Here is an 8197-nt window from a genome sequence, read left to right as displayed (position 1 = left end):
TCCGCAAGGGTATGTCTACAACATTTCATTAGGTGTGTTACTCTTATCACATTACTGAATAGTAGTTATTTGAAATGTTCTGTTCCAGAAATATAATATAAATAAGTTACAGTAATAAGTATATAAATTGAGCAACATATATTCTTTACCGATTAAATACCTCAATATAGTAGTATTTTTTTATATAGAAATACCTCAATATGTTAATAGTTTTTTATTTTGTAACATGCAGAATGCAGTGTTATCGCAAAGATGATTAGAAAAGAGATAATTCCTGCATTTTATATATATGAGAGAGAGTAACGGCGGGTGCAACAGGTGCCAGGCAGGGACTTTCTCGGCTGGTGAAGTGTCCGCTCTGGATTGGCTGAAACGGGCACTGCCTCCCTCTGGCTCCCCTATAAAAGGGGCTGGGAGCTGGATATCTGGGTTAGCCTGGAGAAAAGGGACTGAGACCTGGAAATTGTTTAAACTTGTTATTTTGATCAGTGTTTTGTGTGCGAAATAAAGCCAAGTGTTGTACTTCAAGAAGCTCTGTTTTGTCTCCTTCTTGACATCGCTGCAATATATTATTGGTTCCATGCCATAGCAAAAGGACAACAAACATTTGTAAACTTGCTATTTGTTTTATTATAGTGTTTGGGTCTTTTTTATTTGTGTGTAAATGTAACATGGTATCACAAATAAGATAATAATAATAATAAACGAAGTAAAACGCATTTCAACAAAATCCCATACTTAACAGGAAGTGAAGATTGGTTAGTGTTTATTTGCCAACGTATTAAGGATGAATGTCTTCACCTCTCTAACCCATCCACAGATAAACTGGTTGCATAATTCCAGTCCTTTGTAGCATCAAATCTTTAAGGGCGTATGGACGGTGCACTAATCATATCATTCGTTATGTCCTTAAAACAAACACTTGGCAATAATTGCACATCCTGGCTCCATCTTTGCTCAGAAATAGCACACGGATCTTGATTGCCAATTATATATATATCTGTCACAAAGACGGCCGGAGTGGGGGACGTCCGACCAGAAACAGGAAAATAAACAAAGAAATTGATTTTGCTGGAGCTGAGCGAATGGCTTTGCTCAGCATTTAATGAATGAACAGACAGACAGAAAATAAACTGTTAACAATATAAAAACAGGAAACGGGACATTCGCCAAATTAAATAGACAAACAAAACGGACTAAACTAAAACACGTTGAGCAGATACTTTACTACTACTACTACTATTATTATTCGTATTACCTCCGTCTACAATCCTGTTCTCCACTCACCGAACACACGCCGCCGAATGGGTGAAAACATGCTGCTTTTATGCAGCTGTACCGAGACTCGATTGCTAATCAATCATTCAATTGGAGTCGCGGTACAACTGCACGTGAATTAATAAAGTGCAATTCCCCGTGCTCACATATTACATTTTACTTGCATGTAAAGTGCTGTGCAATCCTCGTGCCTAAATACAAATACACATTATAAACACTTGTGTTACACAGACCCATTTATATCCCGTGTACCAATGACTATACACCAACATTTAACACACCACACGCAACATAACAGAAAATAGACACAGGGGCGAGCACTTCGTCACATATACCCCCCCTCCCGTGCAAAGCACACATGGCCTCAATGGCTACCTCCTCCCTTAAAATCCCAAAAGTCTCGCTCAAAGTCCTGGGCCAAGAACAGGTACTTTAAGGGGTTGATGGGCGGCAATGTTGCCAGTAGCCAGGCTGCTACTGGCCATGCTGTCAGTGCCGACAGTGGGGCGAATCTCTCCTCCCGCTGTACCACTGGCAGCGGAAATGCTGCCAATGGTTCGGCTGTCAGCAGACGTGCTGACAAGTCCCAGACTGACTCCTTCAGCCGGGGCAAGTCCAGCAGCTGGGGTTGGTGGTCTCCAGACCTCCCAAGATCTCCAGCTGCGAAACTGCTGTGGGGGAAGGGTGGTCTCCTGACCTCTCCCCCCTTTTTCATAGCCGACAGCTCCCTCTGGTGGGGCTCCGGCCACACTGACCCCTGCGGCCAAGCAGAGCTGACTGCAACCCCTGGCGAAGCAGTTCCAGCGACCCCAGGCGATGCGGAGCGGCTGGCAGCCCCAGGCAAAGTGAGGCAGGGAGTAAGGACAAGCTGGGGTGTGGGTGTTGGCCCTCTTCTCGGCCACTGCGGCTTGGCGGTTCTTCCCCGTGTTTCCCTCAGCAGCCTATGCAAGCATTTAGTCCTGGTCCTTCTGGTGAAGGGAGAGGCAGCTCCTGCTTCTCTCCCCCTGATGGTGATCGAGACAGAGGCAGCTCCATCTCTTCTCCTCGTGATGGTGGGGGAAGTAATACCAGCAGGTATTCATCCTCTGCTGGTGGACAGGGACCCAGCAGGCATTCACCCTCTGCTGGTGGAGGTGGCAGAGGCAGCCCCTGCTGCTCTGCTCCTGCCGGTGGCAAAGGCAGCCCCTGCTGCTCTGCTCCTCTGCTCCTGCATGTGAAAGTGGCGGAGGCGTGTAGTCTCCTGGCGACTGAGGTGGGAGAGGCCTGTAGTCTCCCCTTATTACAAGGGACTGGTGCGGCTCTCCCTCCTGCTCTGGAGACAGCGGTGGGACCTCTCCCTCTGGCGCTGGAGACAGCAGCAATGGCTCCTCTCCCTCTGGCTCTGGAGCAAAACCAGCAGGCATTCTTCCATTGAGGATGCAGATAGGCGTGGCTCCTCCCACTTGCAATGCAACCTGCTGGGACAGTCCCATATCGGCAGCCAAGTAGTTAATCACCACGGCTGCCGTGTTCAGGGAGGGCACTGGGTAGAAATGTTGTTCCCAGCGTTCCCAACGTTCCCCATCTCTGGCCCACAGCAGGTCAACAACCAGTGGGAGGTCCTCCCCGCTCCACTTCGGGTCCGACACCCAGTCCAGCATCTCCTCAGATGACGGGAAAGGCTCCGTTTCCTCCCTCCTGGGCTCGTAATCCAATTTTTTTTTCTTAAAACTGTGGTTCCTGCTCTGGTCTGCATCTAGGGGGCGCTGGTAATCCCGGTTCTGACACCACCTGTCACAAAGAAGGCCGGAGTGGGGGACGTCAGACCAGAAACAGGAAAATAAACAAAGAGATGGATTTTGGTGGAGCTGAGCTAATGGCTTCGCTTATTTAATGAACGAACAGACAGACAGAAAATAAACGGTTGTAACAATACAAAAACAGGACACGGCACATTCGCCAAAATAAATAGACAAATAAAACGGACTAAACAAAACACGTTGAGCAGATACTTTACTACTACTACTGCTGCTGCTGCTGCTACTACTATTATTAGTATTATTATTAGTATTATTATTATTATTCGTATTACCACCATCTCCAATCCCATTCTCCACTCACCGAACACACAACGCCGAATGGGTGAAAACATGCTGCTTTTATGCAGCTGTACCGAGACTCGTCTGCTAATCAATCATTCAGTTGGAGTCGCGGTACAACTGCACGTGAATTAATAAAGTGCAATTCCCCGTGCTCACATATTACATTTTACTTGCACGTGAAGTGCTGAGCAATCCTCGTGCCTAAATACAAATACACATTATAAACACTCGTGTTACACAGACCCGTTTATATCCCGTGTATCAATGACTATACACCAACATTTAACATATAACAGAAAATATACACGGGGCGGGCACTTCGTCACGGTATCTTTTCACTGTATCTTTTTTTAGATCTAATTTCCTAAAATACTCAGAAAATGCTGCCGTTTCCGACATTGTTCAATGACGTGTATCGGTAAAATTCACACGTAAGCCCACCCACATGGCAGCCATCTCTGTTAAGAACGGTTGCTAGGTGATTTATGAAGTCATCGAAAACGATATACAGATAATTTCATGTTCATGTGACCGGAAATGACACACAGTGGTGGTTGGGTGTCTTTTAGGCTTATTTTTCAAGTCCAATTGGCTTTTTTTCATACAGAGATCTGGCAACCCTGCTGCCGAGAGCCGCGTTGTCCTGTGACGCTATAGCTTTGAGGTGGCTGCACAGTGAGTCTGAAGTGTAAAAAAAGTGGTGGCTGACGGCACACGCTTCGGAGGACAGAGTGTGTTCGTCTTCGCTGCTTCCGAGTCAGCGCGGGGGTGGTAATAGTGAGCTGAGCCTAAAAATCTAAAAAAAAAAAAAAAAAAAAAAAAAATCTTGGCAGAGTTTGCAATTCCATTTTCTCTTACTGCTTAGTAAAGTAATTCCACCCAATGCTTTGTCCCCCCTCTACTACTACTATTGTTGTTGCTGTTATTATTCTTATTATTAATTGCCTATATATGCAGCAGAACGCCTCGTGGCGAAGTTAACAAGGTTAACAAACAGTAAAAATAATTATTAGACTACAAAAAGTAAAAAGCATTAACAATCATCCCATTGCATTACTTTAATCATCTCTGATATTTAGCCTATCTAAGCATGCATCCCAGTTTTATTTAATAATATTTCAAAGAATGTATAACTAAATTAGACTAATTAAATGGTTTGATGTACTAAAACTCTTAAAAAACATATTTTTACTATGGATTTTTAAAGCATGGTTTTTGTTTTGTGTGCAATTTGTTATCTTTTTATTTTTGTAGTGCTGTTTTATTGCTTGTTTTTATTCTTTTACTGCCGATTATATTTTTTTGTGAAGCGCTTTTGTGATTTCCGAAAGACGCTATATCAAATCAATAAATTATTATTAGGAAGACGTATACAATTTGTCATCAGAACCGTTTTTTTTTGTTTTGTTTTGTTTTGTTTTGTTTTTTTAAGATATTTCTGCTTTGCAGCACTGACCTTACTGTACTGGTTGAATAAGCCCACATTTCTGACCCACGACAAGTGTGTCGTTTGGATCTGGAAGCTCTTTACATTATGTAGGCATATGAGGTAGCTATTGTAGAGCGTAAATAAATTACAGCATTCAATTTCTGATTTTAGTATTACATACATTGTACAGAGGGATCAGTGCTGGAAAGGAGAAATATCTGATGACAAATATGTCGTCCTAGTAATGAAAGCATCTAATTAACTTACTAACACATTCACTGAAATATTATTAAATAAAACAGGGACGCATGCTTCAATAAGCTAAATGTCAGTACACCGCTCTGTTAAACACTGTGCTGATGCACATGCTTTGTAGTAATAGGATGACTAATTACTGAGATGATTAGAGTAACGCAATGGGGTGGTTGTTAATGATTACTCAATCAGTGATTTATGCTCAAGGTACTGAACGCAATTTAGCTAGATGAACGCTTGCATTATTGTGAAACATTCATTTAACTTTTAGGGAAGCAGAAATGCAATTATGAAAATAACATTAAATATTTGCAATGATTCCCAGTCATTCTTTAATTACATCATATAGGTATAGGCAAGGGGTCGACAACCCTGGTCCTAGAGAGCCTCAATCCTGCACGTTTTCAAGGTATCTCTTAATCATCAATTGCTATATACCTGCTGCTGGAACAATATAAGAATTATGACCAATTAAGATAAATCACTGAATCTGTTAATTTATTAATGGGTTTGAGGGGGGAGGGGGAGAGGAGGGATAAAAATTGCAACACTGTACCCAGTGGTGGCTTTTTTTTATCAGGTAGTTCTTTCTTTTACTCATAAAAAAACACTATCAAGTACTGAGTTGTAATTTGTGATTAGTGGGTGGGTCTAAGTCCTCTGTCAATGTGAGTGGGGTAGGAAGAACATCCATAAATTCCTCATCTACTGCATTTCTGTTAACTAGTGTGCGCAAAAGGCACAACAGCTCTCTTTGATTTTCGATGACTCTGTCCAGCTTAAGGAGGAATCGTCTCTGGTCATCTGTTACACAGGAATTTCATTAATTACTCTCTAAACTGTTAATCATGATTTCTGCATTTAAAGATATAGTATACATATGTATCTGCATTTAAATGCATACATAATCATTTAAAAACTGCTTCCTAATATTAACTCTTAGAATTATAATGCATGTCAGATTTTTTTCTTTTTTTTTTTTTTAAAGGAACACAGATATAAAAGACAAATAACAAACTTACTGGAGTCAGGCCTCTGTGGGTATGAGCTGGCTCTGTTGAAGTTTGAGCTGTGTTTAAAGAAAGTAACAAAATAAGTCCACAGCAAATCCACATTCATAATGCATGATTGAAGCCAACTTAAGATTTTTTTATTATTATTATTTCTGCTTTAAGTCCTACAGCAGTATATTGAATCAATGATTTTGTAGACCAAAAAAAAAGTTCTATGTGGTTTTCACCTGCTACTAAGTAGTTGCCTGGTCTTAAACTTCCTCTTGCTGTTCTTTCTTAATGATGAAGGGTTATTAATTAGTCTTTTTTGGACAATGAGACTGTGTAAAAACCCATGAAACAATTTAAAGGAATAATAACATTATCACATCCTGACAAGACTATTTTGCTTGCTTTGCATTGTTAGATTGGCTTGAGATGAAGTCTTGATTCTGTCTTTTCTCCCCTCTGCTTGTATGCATTCAATGATAATGGCAAGGAAGAGCATGTTCTCATGCAACTAAATGGACATATTTATTTAATAATTATCCAGTGTCTTATTTGACCTTGCACACATAAAAAATGAATCACATACCACTTCGCTGTGAGGACATTCCACTGAAAGCTGGAGGTATTGGCAGGGTTAGAACTAAGGAGCATTGAACAAATAAAACATTCGGCTCCTCCTCTTGATCTAAATTACATGTGGAAGTACAGAATGATTATTATTTCATTTTATTTTACAAAAAATCATTGTATTCAAAAAAAAAAAAAAAAGTAGCAATTGTGATGCTGTCCGGCACTATTATCAGCTTGAATGAAATGCTCACCATCACCATTCTGGCTGTCTCATGAGCTCTGGTACTGGCGTAGCTTCTTGCTGGGTCTCTGTCTTTGTTGACGGTTACTCTTTATATTAGATGTTACTTCTGCCCCCCAGGCAAGCTGCAGTGCCTTTGTGTAACTCCCTTAATATATATATATATATATATATATATATATATATATATATATATATATATATATATATATATTTAGTATAAAATCTCTTGGTAACCTCATTTACACAAATACCATTGATTCAAACACCTAAAACTGACTTACACAATGCCCATAAAATGAGCATACATATTAGCAGCAGTTAAATAGACAATTTCCCCAAGTGATTGCTATATTATATTAACCCTGTACATACCTATTAATTAATAAATGCAAATAAAGGGGGGAGGGGGCACATTTGGAATAGGCCTACTGCCTTTCAACAGTATAGACCAATCTAAGGTTAATTCAAAAGGCAAGTGTCTTGAACCTTCAAGTAGCTGAGGTGATCCAGGGGAGAGCGCCCTGCTTTCGCAGTAAAATGGAAATGTTTCCTTTATCAGTACAAATAGAAATATTCTAAATTTATGTATATACGTCCATTATATAAAGGTGAGCTACACCCAAGTTTGGTTGGCAATGAGTTCTGTTAGCATGTCAAACCACTGATACCTATCATCAGCAATTACCCCTATCTAAACAACCCACACCCTTACAGAATTTGCCCAGGCATAATGTTTTTATTTAATAGAATACAAAGAACCCATCAGTCAAGTAACCTCAACAAACACCCCTGTCCACTTTAGTAACGCATGTATAAGAAGCAATGTTTTCTAGAATTGTTCTGGACTAGACAAACTGATGAAAAGTCACAATGCACAAATACTATGACTTTGCTTTTTTTATGAGATAATGTAAGATGCAGTATTATAGTAGTTATATTATAATATATATATATATATATATTATATATATATATATATATATTATATAAATATATATATATATATATATATAAACATTGTATAGTAATGTTATTTGAAACTCTTCACTACGGAAGTGTTACAATACTGGGCACCCGTGTCCACATGTTTCATAAGTATGATTTAGGGCCCGAAAAAAAAAAAAAAAATCGTTAGCAAAAGGTAATACAATATGTAATATATTATTATGTAGTCTAAGAAGTGAAGTCATTGCTAAATATGTTTTTTTTTTTTTTATTTATTAAAACGTACATGTGCTCTCTGGAAAAGTCCTTGGAACAAGTGACGATGATTTTTTTTTTTTTCTTAGAATAAGTGGGAAAGTTCTTCTCGTCAGTTAAAAGGTAAATAAGTCAAACG

The sequence above is a fragment of the Polyodon spathula genome, chromosome 4, assembly GCF_017654505.1.
Source record: "Polyodon spathula isolate WHYD16114869_AA chromosome 4, ASM1765450v1, whole genome shotgun sequence".
NCBI classification, from domain to species: domain Eukaryota; kingdom Metazoa; phylum Chordata; class Actinopteri; order Acipenseriformes; family Polyodontidae; genus Polyodon; species Polyodon spathula.
Note: the sequence above shows the minus strand (reverse complement) of the source record.